Source organism: Carassius auratus, chromosome 30, assembly GCF_003368295.1.
Source record: "Carassius auratus strain Wakin chromosome 30, ASM336829v1, whole genome shotgun sequence".
Taxonomy (NCBI): domain Eukaryota; kingdom Metazoa; phylum Chordata; class Actinopteri; order Cypriniformes; family Cyprinidae; genus Carassius; species Carassius auratus.
Genome location: NC_039272.1, coordinates 22,786,007 through 22,805,002, shown reverse-complemented (window position 1 = coordinate 22,805,002; position 18,996 = coordinate 22,786,007). Strand labels below are relative to the sequence as shown.

Genomic DNA, 18,996 nt, shown 5'->3' with positions numbered 1-18,996 from the left:
TCACCCAAAAAATCTGTTTAATCATGTTGTGCAGTGTCGTTTTGGGCTGAAAGATCTTCTTTTGTGTTCACAGAAGAAATGACATCATATGTTATTATAGTAAATGATGACAGAATTGCAATTTTTGAGTGAACTCTTCCTTTAATACCATATTGAGCCATATCGCAGTTTTTTTTTTACATGAAGGCGTTTTGGCTGCACTGTTAGACTTTTCTGTAATTTCTACAGTTATTTACCATATATCAACCAGTATAATACTGTAAATTCTCTTTACAGTTCATAACTGTAATTCCCTTTGCATCATGGGAATTTTCTGTGACATTAAACACCAAATACAGTGATTTGCTGTATTTTTTAAAATAAAGTATAATACTGTATTTACCACAACGGACTATTTGGCGCTATTTGGATCTCAGGATTTGCTTTACTATTAAGATTAGGAACCATCAAGTGCAGGGTTGAAGTTTTGCCCGAGGAGAGTGATCAGCTGACGATGCCGGAGAACATAATAAGAGCTGCGTCCAAGGACAGACACCTTGCGAAGATTTTTTCACCCCCGTGAGTAAGGAAGAGGAAGAACAGCAAACAAGCAAGGTAAATATGTGTGTCACTGCGTGTGCCCGCGGTTGTCCGCACCCCAATTTTATAGGTTAACATTTGTCAGCATTGGCACTAAAAATGAGGTAAACTTAACGTTTTTTATATAAAAAAAACGTTGTGAGTTTAATTTATTGAATTAACCCCGCTAACAACACGGAACAGTTAACGTTACGTCGTGTTTTAGCAGGGAAGTTGATTAAAATCATGATTTTTTTAATCGAGAATAGCAGCTTATTAAAACGGAGTTAGTAAATTGACGTTGGCCTAACACAGTTGCGAAATGGCATAGTTTTTATATATATATATATATATATATATATATATATATTATTTTATTTAAACTCGTTTTTTGTCATTTTTTGACATCTGGGTCGACTGGGTGCTTTACGAATTAGATTAGGAACTAGCAGTGAGTGCAGTCGCAAGTTTTGCTCAAGGCCAGAGCTCACGGTTCTGGAGACTTTAACGGTTTCTTGTCAGCATTGGGGCTAAAAACTGAGGTAAACCTAACGTTTTATTTAAAAAAAGACTTTGTGGGTTTATTGAATTACCGATTAAAAGCATTTTTATTGAGCACAGTTAAGCTTAACGTTACATTAAGACGAAGTTAGTTAGTAAATAACGTTGGCCTCTAACAGTAATAGCATCGGTTTTTTTTTTTTTTCATTTAAACGGTGTTTTTATATTTTTCCTCATTTTTGACATTTGGGTCGACAGTGTGCTTTAAGAATTTGATTAGGAACTAACAGCGCAGTGCAGAGGCCAGACCTCACGGTTCTGGATTCCGTTAACGGTTTCTTTTCAGCATTGGGGCTAAAAAACTGAGGTAAACTTAACGTTTAAAAAAAAATAGAAAAGACGAGTGTATTGAATTAGGATTAAAAACCAGATGTTTTTTTTTTCCGAGCAAAGTTAATCTTTCATTTAAGACGAATTAAGCCTAGTCTATTGTGAAATACATGAAATGTTATTTTTAAGCTGCATTTTAAACATGTAGTAATAATAGGTATTTTTGTGTTTTAAAAACAGCTACAACAAAGGCATCCATCGAGAAAGACATGAGCCTTCCAGCCACACCAAGACTCATAATGCTTGGTAAGAGAAGGTTTTGAGCAATGTTAGTGTACTTCAATGAGTGTTTGCCTTTTAAACATTTGTAATTTTTTTTTTTTTTTTTTTAGGGAACAATTTCTCTCTTCCACAAAGTGGATGGTAAGGATTGAGGGAAAGGTGGCCTATGTTTTGGATGAGCACCTGGGATGTGCAGATGCCTTTCTGTATTCTTCATCTTCTTCTACGTTTTAAACATTGAATACCAGGAGACTGCCTGTGCAACACTGGAACTCATAAAACAGTAAGTACATCTTCATTTCTCCACACTTCGTTTTGTTCTGTTAATTCAAAGTTTAACATGTTTAGTTGTCTGTTTAACTAATTCACAAAATTATATATGTTTTTACTTTCTTGTAGCTGTAACTAGCCAGGTATCATTATATTTCATCTGCCAAAATAAACTACAAAATAAAAAATTCCAGAAGATAAAATTATCTTGAGAAATTTAAGTCCTGGACAAACAACATTTTTGGATTGTTTTGGCAGATAAATATAATTTATGAAAACACTTTAGAATGATGGCCTGTCATTTTACGTAACTATGCAGGATTAATAACTAATATGGAAACAAGATTTACTAACCAGTAAGTAATAGTAAAGTAGGACTGGGATATTTTTTATTAGGTAATCAATAATTACTGAATGAGATTGGCCTCATTAAATACTAATAATTATGAAATACCTTTTTACTAAGTTAATTACTAATCACAACCTTAACCTGTGTCTTAGACGTTATCACTTTTCTTTTCTTTTTACACTGAATATGGACCAGTGGTTTTGTCTCAGACAAAGGTTAATGTTGTGATTAGTTATTAACTTAGTAGAAAGGTATTTCATAATTATTAGTATTTAATGAGGCCAATCTCATTCAGTAATTATTGATTACCTAATAAAAATATCCCAGTCCTACATTTAAAATTATGTACTGATTAGTTATTCTTTTTTACATGTAAGTTATTGGTAGTAGCTGTAGTGATACTGTAGAACTACTCATTTGTCCTGCTTTACTTCCTGCATTTACCTAGAAAAGGCAGTTCACTCAATAAAAATGAAAATTCAGTCATCATTTAGTAGCCCTCAAGTTTTAAGGCTTAAGAAATACAGCACACAGACTCAAAAAATATTTAAGCCTGTTTTTAAGATTATTTTGTACTTCAATTGTATAGTAAAATTAATTTTCCTTTAAATTTTATTTATATTAAGAATTAGATGTTTTTTTGTCTTACATTCATTGTTTCTTACTTAAAGGTTTTTCTTGAGGATAAACCCAGAGGAGGGAACAAAATGCACCGCCAAAACCGGAGTGAGTCGGAAGACAGGGGAAGTTGTGAAGAGAAAGACAACAGTAATAAACAACAGTGTCATCCTTTCTTCGCCACCTAATGGAGTTTGAGTGGAGAAACTCGGACTAGGTGAGATGCTTCTTAACAGGACATCTACTGTATACAGACACTTTTCAATTTGAGGATACTAATGCAGTTTACTTTTAATTCATCCTGCAATAATGGTTACAATGTTGTTTTTGATTAAATTGAATTGAGGTGATTCAGTAATATGATGATTTTGGAGGATGTAGTTTGTGCTGCTTCTATTATGTACTGACAGTTTTCTATTTAATTATCTATTCTGTTAAGCTAAATAACCGAAACACCTCTCTGTAATATGGAATCAGGTTCAGCATCACTACAAAGAACATTCTTCAAAATATTCATAGCATTGAATCACCACCTCCCTAAAATAGTTTCAACAATCTTCATGATGGCATTGCAGGACTGGATTAAACAGCATTTGTTTTGTTAGTTTACCTCAAAGTGTTAACCAAGTGTATAAAATACTGTCATATGATGAAATGTAATAGGATTCATTTTTAAAATTTACATTCTGTGTAAATGTGCACATTTTATGACTAACTTTGTCATTCTTACCTAGAGGGACTTCTGACAGATTCCTGCCATAATGAAGAATATTCCTGGTTGTTTCAAGTCATCAAATGTGCCAGGTTTATTGACTTCCAAAGAAGATGAAAAACTTGAGTACTTATCTACTTTCACAATTTATTGGCTTTGGACATTTAGGTTTTAGTCATGTATATGAGTATTTTACAACAAATTTACAGTATTCTTAAGTGACGTATTTCTCATGTATTTTCCTATGAATTTAATACTTTAATGCACATTCAATAATATGTTATTTTGTCAATTCTTTAATTTATTCCTTGTTAATGGATTTAAATGTTACATCCAGTATACAGACAAAGGACAAAAAATTGTTGCACTGTCCCAGCATTGTATCTTTAACGACAGTTCTTTATGCATAGTCCAGATACTTTGTTTTAAAAACAATTTTCTGCAGTGTTTTTGCCATTGAATGCACTCTAATTGCTTTTATACATGTAAATTCATGCTCTCTATATTTATTTTATTTTTTTCAAAATAAGATATGAATTGAGAAAGTTTTAAAGTGAAGTTTCACACATTTACATTTTTCAAGTTTAAGTATTTGCAATGCTTTAAATAAAGAATTTCATGTTTCATAATAATTGTGTCTTTTTGGACTAAATGTCAGGACTTGTGTAGGATAAAAATTATAAAAGTGTAATTTTAATTTAGTAAGAATTAATGATGGATTAGGATTAATGTACTGTTAACCAAGTTTTTTTTACAGTAATGGTAATAATACTGTATTATATGATTACAGTAACATGTAGTTACTGTAAAACATGATTACAGTAACATGTAGTTACTGTAAAACTAAAATGCGGTTCTTGTACTGTAAATCTCAAATACAGTAACTTACTGGCAACAGTGTTGCCAGTAAGTTACTGTAAAAAACCCTTGAAAAGTCTAACAGTGTGGGTAACATGGCCCTGTTAGCCCCTGCTGCAAGATGGCGTGACTGGCACCATCTGGCTGCAAAAAATGATCTTTCTCCATTGAGGGCCATTCAAAATTTGCCATGCAGTACATTCTGATGAAGACTTTTGTGTATGCAACATTTCAGGTTTGAACCTTCAGTAGGAACCTTTTATTTCCACATAGATTCAATTTTTTATAGAAAGTTTTAGAATGTATTTTGTTTTGGGCTTTTTTTCTTGGGGTGGGGGGAGATGGGGTACTTTTGGAACATTTATTTTATATGTTATGCTCTATCCATAGAGTATGCATGAATAAAGGGGTGGTTAATTACTTTTTTAATGTTAGTTAGTCTGTAATGTTGCTGTTTGAGCATGAACAATATCTGCAAAGTAATGAAGCTGAAAGTTCAATGCAAATGGAGATATCGTCTTTTAAAATTCGGGCAGTGTAATGCCTACAAAAATGGCTAGTAGGGACTACAATAAGTTACTTCCTGGGTTCGTGACACACAACACAACACACTGGGCTAGCTAACCAATCAGAGCCCATCATCTATTTCTGAGGGAGGGGCTTCATAAAATAAGAAAATGATCAACCCGTTTCTCAGAGAAGGGACAGAACGGTGTGGAATAAAGGTACAAAATGTGAAAAATAATAAGTTTTTTTTTTTAAACGAAGCATTAACACATGTTAGACTGCACCCCATAAACACAATCAAGCCTAGAAAAAAAACACAGAGCCAACCCTTTAAGAGTTTTTTTCCCACTTTCTTCAGACAGCCATGAAACTGCCATTGAATGAATAGGGAAAGCTAATAGCTCTCTACAGATATTACAGGCCTCCTTGAACCTAACCAGCTCAGATTTAATTTAAAAAAAAAAAATTTTTTTTAATTTAATTAAAAAAAGGTATCCTAAGGGAGTTTGAAGTTCAGAAATTCATAGAAATAACTGGCAGTATTGAAGATAGGTTTCTAGTTCAGCTCGTATTACAAGCACAAAAATAAGTGCACTTAATCTTAGACTTAATCGGATCATTTTTATCTTGTCTTCTTGGTGTGTTTGTCACATAAATGTGAACTGAATCAATTACATGCTATGACCTTTAGATTTCTACACTTGACCCTAGTATAACTTAATTAATGAGCACAGATGGTGGACAAGTGACCGTATCAACCACAGCAAGACATCCAGGCTTTTAACAGCTATCTATCTGGCTATTAGTTAACATTATACAGCCTACTGTAAGTGATTCCAGAATGTAAGTAAGTACATTTTATTTATAGCACATTTAAACACAGCATAGCTGACCAAAGTGCTGAACAGAGTATATGAAAAAATAATAAGAAATACAAATAAAAAAAGAATAAAACAACATGGAAAACAATATACTAAAAACACAGTACTAAGATTAGATTAAACCACCTGGGGAAAAAAAAAATGTTTTCAGCCTCTTTTTAAAAATGATAAAAGGTGTAAGGCGAATATCCAGTAGCAACTGATTCCATAAGTGAGGGGCAGCAACTGAAAATGCTCTGTCGCCCTTAGTATCGAGGGACATATATAAGATACTGATCAGCAGACCTTAAGGATCTACTAGAAAGATGTCGGATAGTCAGATCTTTTAAATAAGAGGGAGCTTGATCATTAAGAGCTTTAAAAACAAACAAAACATTTTTAAACTGAATTCTGAAATGGACTGGGAGCCAATGGAGCGATGTTAAGATCGGGGTGACATGGTCAAATTTCTGTGCTCTGGTTAACATCCTTGCAGCTGCATTTTGAACCAGGCGAGAAATGGTTGACAGAGGAAGGCCCAAATACAAGGAGTTGCAATAATCCGAACACGATGTGATAAAAGCATGAATGACCTTCTCCAAATCTTGAAATGACAGGAATGATTTAAGTTTAGAAATAATTCGTAATTGATAAAAAATATTTTTAGCCACCAAATTTATTTGCTAGGTTAAGCTTAATTCAGAGTCTAAGATGACACCTAGGTTCCTGACCTGAGAACAAACTGAGGGGAAATGAATGCCAAGTTGCTTAATAAGCCTGTTTCTCAATTTCGGGGGACCAAAATCAATAATGTCAAGCAGACTCTGTGCTATGATAAACAGTGAAGCCAGACTGGAAAGGTTCCAATATATTTGCTGAATTTAAAAACAAGATCAATTGAATTCAATTGAAAAACTATTTATTATGATTCAGTGAAAGATTATGGAGACCATTTTCATTTTATTTATTGGAATAATATACCTTATATACATTCAGTAAAGACCATTAATATGCATTAAGAAAGATGCATTTATATTTTATTTTGAGACGTAACATCGCCACATCAAAGTTGACTTCAATGATGAAAAAAAGGTAATTGATTATGATAACTGTCATTTCTTTTTTTAGTGTTCAAAACATTCTTCTTTCATTCTAATGAAGCTATATAACTCAGATTTGGTGAACTGTTCAGAAGGGCTGATCATCAGGATGTCAGACGTGAGGCCAACAGGGTTCGGTTTGTCCCTATGGACATCCTAAATGTGCACTTATCTTTTCAGCTACAGCATCGGCTTTCTTCCTCTACCAGCTCTCCTCTCTCAGTTGTCCTCCTATAGTGGAAATGGCTGTTAAATAAATCACATAGAGTCAACCACATTGTGTTGCGTAAAGAGTATATCCCATGTTGCTTTGCTCCTAATGCCTCTGAAGTGCAGTGTGTTTTCTATTTTATCTTTTATATCTATAAAATACAGTTTACTCATATTACTTAAGTGATTTATCCAAGCCTAAGTAGTAGTCACTCATTAATAACCCCAGTGCAATTTTCCAGTACTTTGGTAGAGTATATAGTATACTATGTTTAAAGATGGACCTGAAAAGATAAAGACCAAAAATCTGACTAAACATATTTGACATTAAAGTAATTTAACGCTTGGTAAGAAAAAGGTTCAGAGACACTGTTTACTGCAACGGCTGCATTAAGAGAAGTGACATGATCATTTTTAGAGGAATAAGGATTGAAGCACCTACATTATGAAAGCGCTGAGCTAAAGGTTATCTTTAGAAGCGCTGATAAACGGCAAACATGACCAAGTCAATGCATTATTTAGTAGATGTTTTATACAAGCAGTACAATATTCTCTTGCTTGGCTGTTCCTCTTGCCTTGCTGTCTGTTTCTCACCTCACCTGGGATGTGTGAGGGTGCTAAAGTGTTTCTGTGCATACCTCTGCAGCAGCCCCGAGCAACACTGATAATGGCTTTTCAGAAATGGAGCATCTGCTCTGTGCTATTTTTACCTTCTTGATTCCCTCTCCGGTTCTGTCTTCAGGGGGGTTGAGCTATCGCAAAGATATACTGTCTGAGGCACCAAGGAAGATCCAGAAACCTGTTTGGCAACACAAAAAATTGGGGAATATCCTGTCAAGGAGCGTTTTCTCTGAGGAGGCAGGGGAAACTGAAAATCTATCTATCTATCTATCTATCTATCTATCTATCTATCTATCTATCTATCTATCTATCTATCTATCTATCTATCTATCTATCTATCTATCTATCTATCTAACTATCTATCTATCTATCTATCTATCTATCTATCTATCTATCTATCTATCTAGCTATCTAGCTATCTATCTATCTAGCTATCTATCTATCTCTAAAGATATTGTCACATCATTGAAATTTTCATGTAGAATTTTTGATAACTTAGGAGTACTGAATAAATCATATTAAATGAACAGTAAAATAAAATAAAATTTTTTTTAAACTTAATTAACTCAATTAAATTCATATGAACAATTTACTAGACTGTATATTTTTACTAATTACAGGCCTCATGAGGTATTGAAGGTAACACTTTAGAATAATAAAGTTCCATAGTTAATGAATAGCTTCACAGGAACAAATGACTAATGCACTTTCAACATTTTAGTAACTGCTATCAACTAACAAGAAACTCTGATGAATGATTCAGTACGTAATATCGCTCATTTGAAACTGGTATTTTCACTATTAGCTCCTCAATAACTACTTTTTTTTCTTATATCCTAGAGAACTACTAAGAACTATTGTATGCAGGTTCATAATTAATGAGAATTATGCATAATGTATAATTAATTCTAAAGTGAAGATCATGGTAACCCACTAATAATGACTCACATATTATTAAATCCTTCTATAGGAACTAATTGGATCAGTATTATAAAGCGAAAAGCATGACTCCCTAATATTGGCTTTATGCCATTATATGCTTTTATATAGGTTTTGGATATTAATCAGTCAAGTGTTACTACACCCTTCTAAAAAAGACTAATTATTTGGATCATTACTCTAAAGTGAAGATCACGATAACCCACTAGCAATGATTTAAATTTTACCAAATCTATCGAAATTAATAACTAACCAGAACCTTACAAAAAGCTCAGAAATGTACAATGACTTCAGTAATTACTAGGGAGTTATCAAGATCTTCTCTTTAGAATACTGATCAAAAAAAAAAAAAAAAAAAAAAAAAAAAGAAGGATGTAGTAACATCTGAATAATAACTATTCAATACTTTACAAAACCAGCAAAAAAACAATGATTTCAGTCATTACTAGAGAATTATCATGTTATTCACTTTAAAATACTGATCCAAATTATTAGTAATTAATTATAATTAACTAGCAAAAAGACTTCGGTAATACTGCAGTCATTATTAGTGGGTTACCATGACCTTCACTTTAGAATTAATTATACATCATGCACTATTCATATTAACTATGAACCTGTATACAGTAGTTATTGGTAATTATTGGGGAGGTATGAACAAATAGTAGTTACTGATTATTTAATAAACATTAATAAAATGTAAACATTAATAAAACATTTGACTAAGCACTATTACTTACTAATTCATTAATCAAGGCTTCTTGTAAGATACTAGTTGTTAAGAGTGCTAATATTGCATTACTCATGTGTTATTGGGTAGTTAGTCATTAATAATAGAACAGTATTCTAGCGTGTTACCATATTAAGATTAGCTGTCAAACTATCTATAAATCCATCTGTTATGACAAATTTGTATGTTTACATTCAGTCTTAGTTCTTGTTGTATCATAAGTTTTACAAGACTGGCTGGAAAACTCAGAATCAGAGACCACACCGATAAATCGCACCCTTATTATATGTTTTAGTGTTTTATTTATTATTATCACTTATTTTATAGATATTGCTTTTAAAGAATTTTTTTAAAGATGCATATAGTATAAATATGGATGTTATACTATGATTTGGATGCTCATAGCCCCAAGTGTCCCAAAAAATGGTCTGCCATAAATTCAGAAACTGTGTTAAAATCAAACGGAAATGGATGAATCTATATTGGATTGAAAAAACTTAACACAGAGAGGGGACTCATCTTTATTTTTGATGTTCACCTCATGTTTCGGCTCCAGTCCCATCATCACTTAAAAAGGCCCAGCCTGAGGACTACACACAATGATACTCATGAGTAATGGAGGAGAGGGGGTCTGCTTTGATGCACCTCTGCCTTATCAATCAGAAAGCTCTGCCCAACTCATCTCCAGTTCAGCGAGAGCACCATAATCACACCTGACTTCACTAAAACAACTGAGATGATTCTTTTTATTCAACGGCTATTAATAATTTATGTTTTTTTTTCTGATTTGTTAGGCTACCATAAAAGTATTAAATTAGTAGTGAGGGAAAGTGTTTACATCTACAGTCACAATAATGTTTTTCAATGAAAAGAAATCTGTGCTTCTGTGCACCACCTGTGCTCAGGGCTGATTAGCAGAGATGAATATTGCTGATTTGCATATAATGGATCTTCAGAAGGTAGGTTGTTCTCATCCTGCATGCTTTCATAAGAATCCCACTCATTCATAACTTAGCAGCTGAATCTAAGATGACTTGTTTCTTTGATGGATACTATTTCTGGATCAGGAAGGGAGAAATTATTTAAGAACTTACATCACAAGGGGAAGAGATTCAGAGACTTCAAAGATGTTCGAACACAGGGAAGCGTGTGGAACAGCGTGTGTTCTGTCAAAGACAGAAAGAGAATAAGAAATTAACCGTTCAGCTTGTGCAGAACCACAGTACTTTGGACAGTAATGATGCCTTTTGAAATACACTTGTCCAGGAACAATCATCATGAGATAAAAGTCTGAACAGGGGAAAATGTGTATTACGGTAGGTCACAGAAAGGCCGGGATGAACTAAAACTTCTGTTCTTCTGTTCTCTTCTGTGTACTGCTCAAGCATATTGCACATGAAACTGTTTCACAACAAAATGCATTTGTTTTAAATTAGATTAAACACAAACTGGCTTCCTATTAGGGGTTGTGATGTTCATAACATCTAGCTACAAGATTCATTCCTTCCCTATAAATCTCTGATACAGTTTCAGAGTTTTGCATAAGTATCCGTGTGCTACAGAATCACAGAGACACAAACCTGACACACAGCATGTATCAAAGTGCAGTGATATTCCACAATAGCATTCTATTCCCAGAAGTACTCATCCATTCACCTTACTTTGACCAAAGCACTATAAACTATGTCTATTGTCACTATTGGGAAATGCACTAAAGGGTGCATAAAAGTACCTTCAAGTTAAAAATACCTTACATATTAGTACCTTACTGGTACAAATTTGTACCTTTTGAAAAGGTACAGTACTGCCTAATTTTGTACTATTTGCTGAAAATATAGGCTGTAGTACTTTTGTGAAATATATTTTTACACATTGTCTCTTCAGTTAATAACGTCGCAATGAAACAGAAGAAGCAACAAATCTTTTCTTCAGTATTGTGACATATACATCTATATTTAATGGATTATTGAAAAATATAGATTTATTCATGTAGGACAGGACTTGGTTCTACCCATCAGTTTTTGATTGGATTTTGAGATGTACACGATGCATGAGGTTGATCATGCAGGGACAACTAATATCTTTCATTTTACCAAACTGATTGCTCAATAAAAAACCTCACACATAAGGTTTTCAAGTCATTTCAAGTTTGGTTTTGACGTGACATAAAAACAGTTCCGAGTAACACCATTATTATTTCATTTAGACTGCTTTGATGCAGAATGTGCACAAAATGCCTCCACTGACATCATGTTTCCCCATTCACGAGGTCTATTAAAATTCAATGGGACAGGGAAGAGAGACTGCATTCCACTATAACTTCAACCACTCATGTTGCTGTTGGACAGGTTCACTTTAGAAAAAAATGAGTGGTTTATACACTTTTTAATGTCATATTTCAAATTATTTGCATTGTTGCATTGATTTTCTTTCTCCTCCAGTGAGAAAGAAACACGCATGTGCCATTTTTGCTTAGTTAGTTAAATTGGATCATAGAAGGTCAGCAGCAAAAACATTGGCTAATAAAATAGGATTAAATACATAAATATTTCTTCTTATTAAACATATTTAATTATTGCACATTTTTATAATATTCTGAGTTTGCATTTTACACTTTTTATTCATTTTGAGGAATATTGAATCTGTTTCATATTTACTCTAGAACTACAGTAAGCATAATGTTTCGGACAACACACACAACACCTCTGCACTCACTCCTGATTTCTCTCAACATGGCAACACGAGAGCTGTCAGTCAAGACATGGGACACAAAGAAACTGGCTTTACTTATTTGAAAAAGTAAGTCCGATATGTCAGTCTAAATTAAAAATGATTCTGATTATGTAACTCGTGTTACTTGTAATGTGTTACCCCCAACACTGATAAGACCTATCATTTGGATTCAGAAAAGAAAGTAGGGTGAAGTTTCATTAGATTTTCTGCTAGACTTCTAATCCATTGCATGCATAAACTTGTTTATCTGCACTGCTCTGCAAAAAAAAAATAATAATAATAAATTTTAATCAGTATTTTTGGCTTGTTTTACATGAAAAGTACAAAGTACCTAAACATCCTCAAAACAAAATATATGCTTGAGAAGCAAACTACACTAAAGGTTACTTAGGTTTCATAGGATATACATTAAAATATGTTTTTAATTTCTTACACTACTGGGCTTATATAAGCAAGCATGATCACAAAATTTGTTACTTATATGTTTAACTGGAAAGAAAAAGAACACATGCTGATATTTTCAGCGGAAAATAAGAGAAAAGTAAAGATTAAGAAAGTGATTTTAGGTTATTGTGGAAAGCAGCAGTTTTGCACTACTGAGCACTGAGCAACACTCTTCACTTGAGGGATCTTTTGTTCTGTTTTCTTCACTCACCAATCAATACTGCTCTTTCTCCTCACGATAAAGATAGTTCAGGAGATTGAAATACACGTGATGTGCTATGAATTTGAGAGACTGCTATTTCTAGATGCGCACTAGGTTTGAGAGAGGAAACCTCTTTCCCTTTCACAAAGTATGATAATTCTGAAGGGCCTATGGAAAGGATGACATGCCAGAAATAAACGCTTTACTTGTTTTGCTATTTAAATCTTATTTTCTGTTCCATTTGTTTTCGAAATCCAATTTCATCAAACTGCTGTTTTCTGTCTCAACAGAAAGAAAGCCGTGTTCAATTACCTTCCTAGAGCTCTCATGATCCCACCGCTAATCTATCTGACCTACAGCTGACTTTGTGTTTCCCTCTTTTGGAAAATGCAATTTGGAGATGAGGCATTTTGTCTTTGGCACAACCTATCTGTGACAGATACTTTGAGCTTGTTGTCTAGCTGAGAGAAAGGAGAAAATGTGATGAGAAAGAGTGACGAGAAATGTGGAGACATAGACAGACTGACAGAGAGAGATAGAGAAAGTGTCCGCCAGAATAATTCCTCCGTTATCCTTCAGCATTAAGGTTGAGCTCTCACACTCGGGACATCACATCTGAACCACAGTCTGACAGGTCAGAAGGCCCCAAACATATGTATTTATTTTAGTTTTAAAAAACTTTTCCTGTTTAAAGAGAATTTTTAAAAAGCAGATGCTAAACGGTGAAGTTTTGTATTTATCACATTATGTTATCCAGTATATTCCCATATATTTTTGTTTGGCAATGGAACATCATATTTCTTAAGTAATATCAGACTCATATACTATATACTATATGTTAAACATGAAGATTATTTTTTTCTGATTTAGTCATTTGCAATCATCCATAGCAAACTGACGAGTGACTTGGTCTCGGGACATATAAATGTTTAATAAATTAGAGACAAGGAGGAGCTAACTAATAAGTGCCTGATCAATCTGATGCTCCTTGTTAAACATTTTTTTTTTAATGAAGGAATATTGGTTCAACCACAATCGAATGAGAATCAAATTTAAAATATTTCTGTGTAAACAACATTTGTAGTCTTTTTTTATGTCGTACATGTTTTGCTGTATTCAGAGTCTGCTTCTATAGCTGCTGGTTATTCGTACCATTTTTGTACCTGTTTTGTGGTTGTCTTGGCACCGTTGACAGACAGTGAACAGTGCGACTAAATCTCATGCTGAGTTTCTATTTCGGCGCATTTCTTCAGTCGGTTTGTCTGGGGTGGATGGGACTGCGTTAGGACTATGTTAGATGGAGTGCAGCATTTGTGCACACTGCTGCAATGAAGCAAGTGTCTGCATGAGGCTTCAGGGGCTCAACTGTGCATAGAGGACAAGATGACAGTTCCATCTGCCTCACAATTTCTCCACAGATGTCCACACACACACTTGCTCGTACACACACACACACACAGACAAGCACGCACGGCAGAGCTGTTTTGTTCAGCCCATCACTCATTACATTGCTGTCTTGCTTTGGCATCCGTTTCTGGCAGTGTCATACAGGGCAGCAGCAAAAAGATTGACGGGTTTCAGAGAAATCTAAAGCCGCCCACCCGGTTGTTCTTCCCCATTAGTTTAACAAACTCCTGAATGTTTGAAAAGGCTATGAGGATTGCAGCAGCTTAAAGAAATAGTTTTGTCATCATTTACTCACCCACATGTTGTTCCAAACTTGAATGCTGTTATTGAATGAGAGTATATAGTGACCACAACCATCAAGATCCAAAAATGACAATTTCTGTTTACAGAGTGAGGCTCCAAAAGGACAGCCCAAGAACACTGGGGCTCATCACGGTTTGTATCACTCCACTTGTCTGTGTTTGAGCGTTCTAGATAAACCAGACAGTGATTTTGATTTTTCAATGACTCTTTCTGCAGATTACAGTTGCATCCATATGGCAGTGCCAAGAGACTGTTTTTATGTATGAGTCGTTAAATTGTTCATTTAACCATTTCATTCAGAACATGAATCCATTCAGGAACATTCAGGGTCATTGTATCATTTGTTCAGTTGATTCATTAATAGGCATTTTAAGTGACTCACAGTCTTTAGTTACCTTTTTGAGTCACTGAATCATTTACTCACCTGATTCACTGATTTATTGTAGCTCACAGATATATTAGTCTGATTTTTGTGGTCACTTTGTTTGGAATTATTTTTGTTGGCAAAGCAAAAATAGACAAAGATATCATATCTGCAATTTTGTGTTTAAAAATGTATGTCAGTCAATATTCATTTTCTTTAAATTGTTGTACATACATAAGTACACAGTCTTTAACTGTGAGTTGTGGGATGACGGGCTGTTTGATTAAATAAAACTACTGATAAAAAATCGAATTGTTATTTTCTTTGTTTTTGTTTTGATTTCAGTGAATATCTATTTTTCTTCATTATGCATTGCATCTTGGTATACATACATTGAGACAATACCTGCTTAAAGGAAAAAGTTTACCCAAAATTGAAAGTTCTATCATCATTTATTCACCCTCAAGTTATTCCAAACCTGCATGTGTTTCTGTTCTATGTTGAATTCAAAAGATATTTTAAAGAATTTGGGTAACCAAATAGCTGATGGTCCCCACTGACTTCCATAGTATGGGGAAAAAATACTATGGAAGTCAAGATCATTGATTTATTTTATTGTAATTATAATAATATATATTTTTTTTAAATAGCTTCTTTTGTATTCAACACAAGAAATAAACGTATTCAGGGTTGAAACAACTTGATGGTGAGTAAACGATGACAGGATTTTCATTTTTTGGGTGGACTATACCTTTAAAGAATATGAGTAAACAAACGATTTCTGGACTTTTTCCATAGCATGGAAACAAAATACTATGTCAGTGGGGACCAACACAGAGCACATTTCATGGTCAACAGAAATATAACAACATACAAGTCACAAAAAAAGAAAAAAAAAAGGTAAATAGCAAATAATGACAGATTTTTCATTTTGGGGTGTCCTACACTTTTAACAACACCCTACAAAGGACTATGTTGCTGTCAGTTTAATGAGGACACTTGAATGAGGAAAAAAGGCGAGGGAAGGGTGAGATGTCCTTTCCTGGGTGAAGAGCAGGAGAGTGGGAGTGCTGGGAGAGATGTCAAAGAAAAACAAGGGCCACATGGCGTTCACGCTGCTTCACTCAGCGTGCTACTGCACAGACGCCTTGACAGGAACTTCTATGCAAGGTTAACAAGATGCAAAATTATGAACATACAGAATGGGTCCGTCTGTCTTTCTGCATAGCATGAGACCGAAGCAGAGCTCTCCAGAGATTTCAGTCACCACAGCACTGCAGGTTCGGCAAAAACAGCATTTACACCAGCATCAAATGTGTGTGGATGGCAGAGTCAGTTGGAGATTGCGCTTGCAGTGGGATTTGTGTGAAAATGGAAAGGTGTGCTCGCAGCTGAGAGGAGACAAATAGCAGAGTGTCTCTCACTTGTTGTCTCTCACTTTCAATCATCACAGTAGCTTCTTGACTCACTTGAAGGACAGAGAAAAGACAAATGAAGCATATCCCCTGCCATCCAAGCCAAAAATGAATAGATGGGATTTTAATAACATTGAAAAGCACAGTGCTATTACTTCAGGTTAAAATGTAAATGTCTTTTATTTCAATTTTCCATAATGTTCTCATAAATTTAATAAATCTGGGCCTGAGAAACACAGCTTCAAGTGCCATTCAAAATCTTTATCACAATATGCCATCAAAACGGATTTGATTTGTGTGTTCCTCCATCCGTCTGGTTATTAATTCAATATTGAAACAGGAAATATGATTTTCATCCCCTTTTGGTCAGCTTCAAACAGCCATTCTATGAAATAACTCTAATGCTCTCAATCTTATTGTCATTTCCTATCAGCCCAAAGACCGGAATGGTGTAATTTACATCTCATTGTCCTGAGAAGGAAAAGAAAGGAGAAAGTCAAGCTTTCAATTTGAAAGCAAGCGTTTTTTGCTCTGTAAATTAAAGAAAACGGCTCTACCGATGGCTTCAGCCCTTCAGGTGCCTGACAATCACTGAATCGGGAAAATTGCTCTGCCTCCCAAGAGTACCATGTACTCTCTAAAACAGCCAGAGACGTCATTATCCCACTCCTTTTCCCATCGGTAGGTCGAATAGATATTTCATACTGCAAAGAGCGAAAAAAGAGAGAGCAAAAACTGCAAATTGGCGAGAGTGAATGTGTGAAAGCAGTGCATTACAGAGAAGCTCTCTTGTTGTGTAATAAGATAATTTATGCAAAATCATGCATAAGGAAAAGTGATTCAGAGTGAATAATAATGAGACCTTTGCAGAAAAAGATTGTGTAGGATCTTAAGATGAGCAGGTGATTTTAAACAGAAGGAAAAAAATGCGAAAACAACTCTCCTCCAGTGATGCCCCTTTGTCACAATGGGATCTGATTGCTTGCTGTGAGGAAAGGGGAGAAAATAACAAACTTACAGCCCAGTTCATGTAGAAGAAAATTAGAAAGGGGCAAATTAGCATCTTATATAACATTATCAATTCCCACTAAGAGCACGTTATGAGGACACATACCCATCAATGCTGTAGCTCAAGATTTCTTGGTTTAGGTTCAAGAGTCTCCTAGCAACCGCTGTGATGAAAAAAAATAATAATAAAGTTGAGCACAACAACATCTATTATGGCCTAGTTTTGTGCACTATAAAAACGCTTTTGTCAGTGACGTGTCATCTTTGTATCCATCCATTTAATTTGTCAAAAACAAGGTCCAATTAACTTTTGTATTTGCAAATTTATTTTTTAAGTGCACATTAAAAAATCTTCACGTGTACTAATCACCTTACAAAAGCTGCACAAGAAACAATGACAAATAATGTTATACATTGTAGTCATCAGAGGAATCCATTTTTATTGGCATTAGTCACAGTTACGTTTAATCAAAACATTGCAAACAGATCCAACGTTCGTTCACTATTGCTTCTACAAAGGACTGATTTATATTAGCAAATGTTCAATAGAAGCTGATTAGGTGTGTGCATTTGTTTGGAATACAAAATGAGCTAATCACAGTTCTAGTCAAGGGCGGGTAATGAATAACGACAGTCCTGTTAGAGCTTTGTCTTGTTCAATTAGGACCGACACTTCATCACATAAGTACAGAAACAGCGTCCTCTAATGGTAGGATAGCAGAATACCAAAACAACGACAGTACAAAGGTTTTCATATTTAGCCTACTCGCTAAACATTTATAAAACCAGCATCAGCATGTTTGTTAACAACAACAAAAAAACAATTTATATATATATATTATATATATATATATATATATATATATATATATATATATATATATATATATATATATATATTAGGCTACAACCACACTTTTTTGGCCATTTTTTTTGCCATTTGAGTTAGAATGTACATGAATAGGGAATATTGGCTACATATAGTACCTGATCTCATATTAGGCTCTTAAAAAACTTTTTTTTAATGGCATCTATGATTCCAAGAAAAACATTTAACATCTGTTCTTTTTTTCAAAGCACAAAAAGTTATTTACAGTGGAAAAAAAGGTTCTGTGAAATTTTTTAATTCTTCACACTAAAATAAGATTTTTCTTTTAAAGAGATAGTTCACCCAAATCCCAATTCACCCCAATGTTTTTCATTAATTCTGCCATTAATTATTCACCCATAAGACCTTCGTTTATCTTCAGAATACAAATTAAGTTTTTTTTTTATTTTTTATTATTAACTCTAGCTTTCTGACCCTACATAAACAGCAATAGGGCTGACATGTGACATCAGTGGTTCAACTGTAATTTTATGAAGCTACGAGAATACTTTTTGTACACAAAGAAAAAAAACTATGGTGGCCATAGCTGTATACCATCTAGTTTCAACCCTTGTTTGCAAAGACAGGAATGCACATGCATGTGTTGTGGTACTCTCATGAAAGTAACGATAACAAATTGTTGAATAATGTATTTTTGTTTTCTTTACACACAAGAAGCATTTATGAAATAAAAAAAGGTACCTATTCTTGTTCATAGAACTAATGTTGAACAACTGATGTCACATGGACTATTTAAACTATGTCCTTACTACCTTTCTGGGCCTTGAAGATTGTAGTTGTGTTCCT

General features: G+C 34.2%; 2 long non-coding RNA genes across 4 annotated transcripts; one reads left to right on the top strand and one right to left on the bottom strand.

The window, feature by feature from the left end:
• The first annotated feature begins 219 nt into the window (after positions 1-219).
• On the top strand, positions 220-3,072 carry LOC113049688 (uncharacterized). 3 transcript variants are annotated; one of them, XR_003276629.1, is made up of 4 exons: positions 220-594; positions 1,630-1,695; positions 1,782-1,954; positions 2,962-3,072. It is a non-coding gene; the product is annotated as an uncharacterized LOC113049688 (long non-coding RNA). The 3 variants fall into 3 exon arrangements; XR_003276630.1 differs by lacking the exon at positions 220-594 and adding an exon at positions 998-1,100; XR_003276628.1 differs by lacking the exon at positions 220-594 and having other exon boundaries at positions 1,019-1,695.
• Positions 2,934-4,125, bottom strand: LOC113049689 (uncharacterized). Its single transcript, XR_003276631.1, has 2 exons — positions 3,639-4,125; positions 2,934-3,121 (listed from the first exon to the last, which is right to left on the bottom strand). It is a non-coding gene; the product is annotated as an uncharacterized LOC113049689 (long non-coding RNA).
• Positions 4,126-18,996: the final 14,871 nt, after the last annotated feature.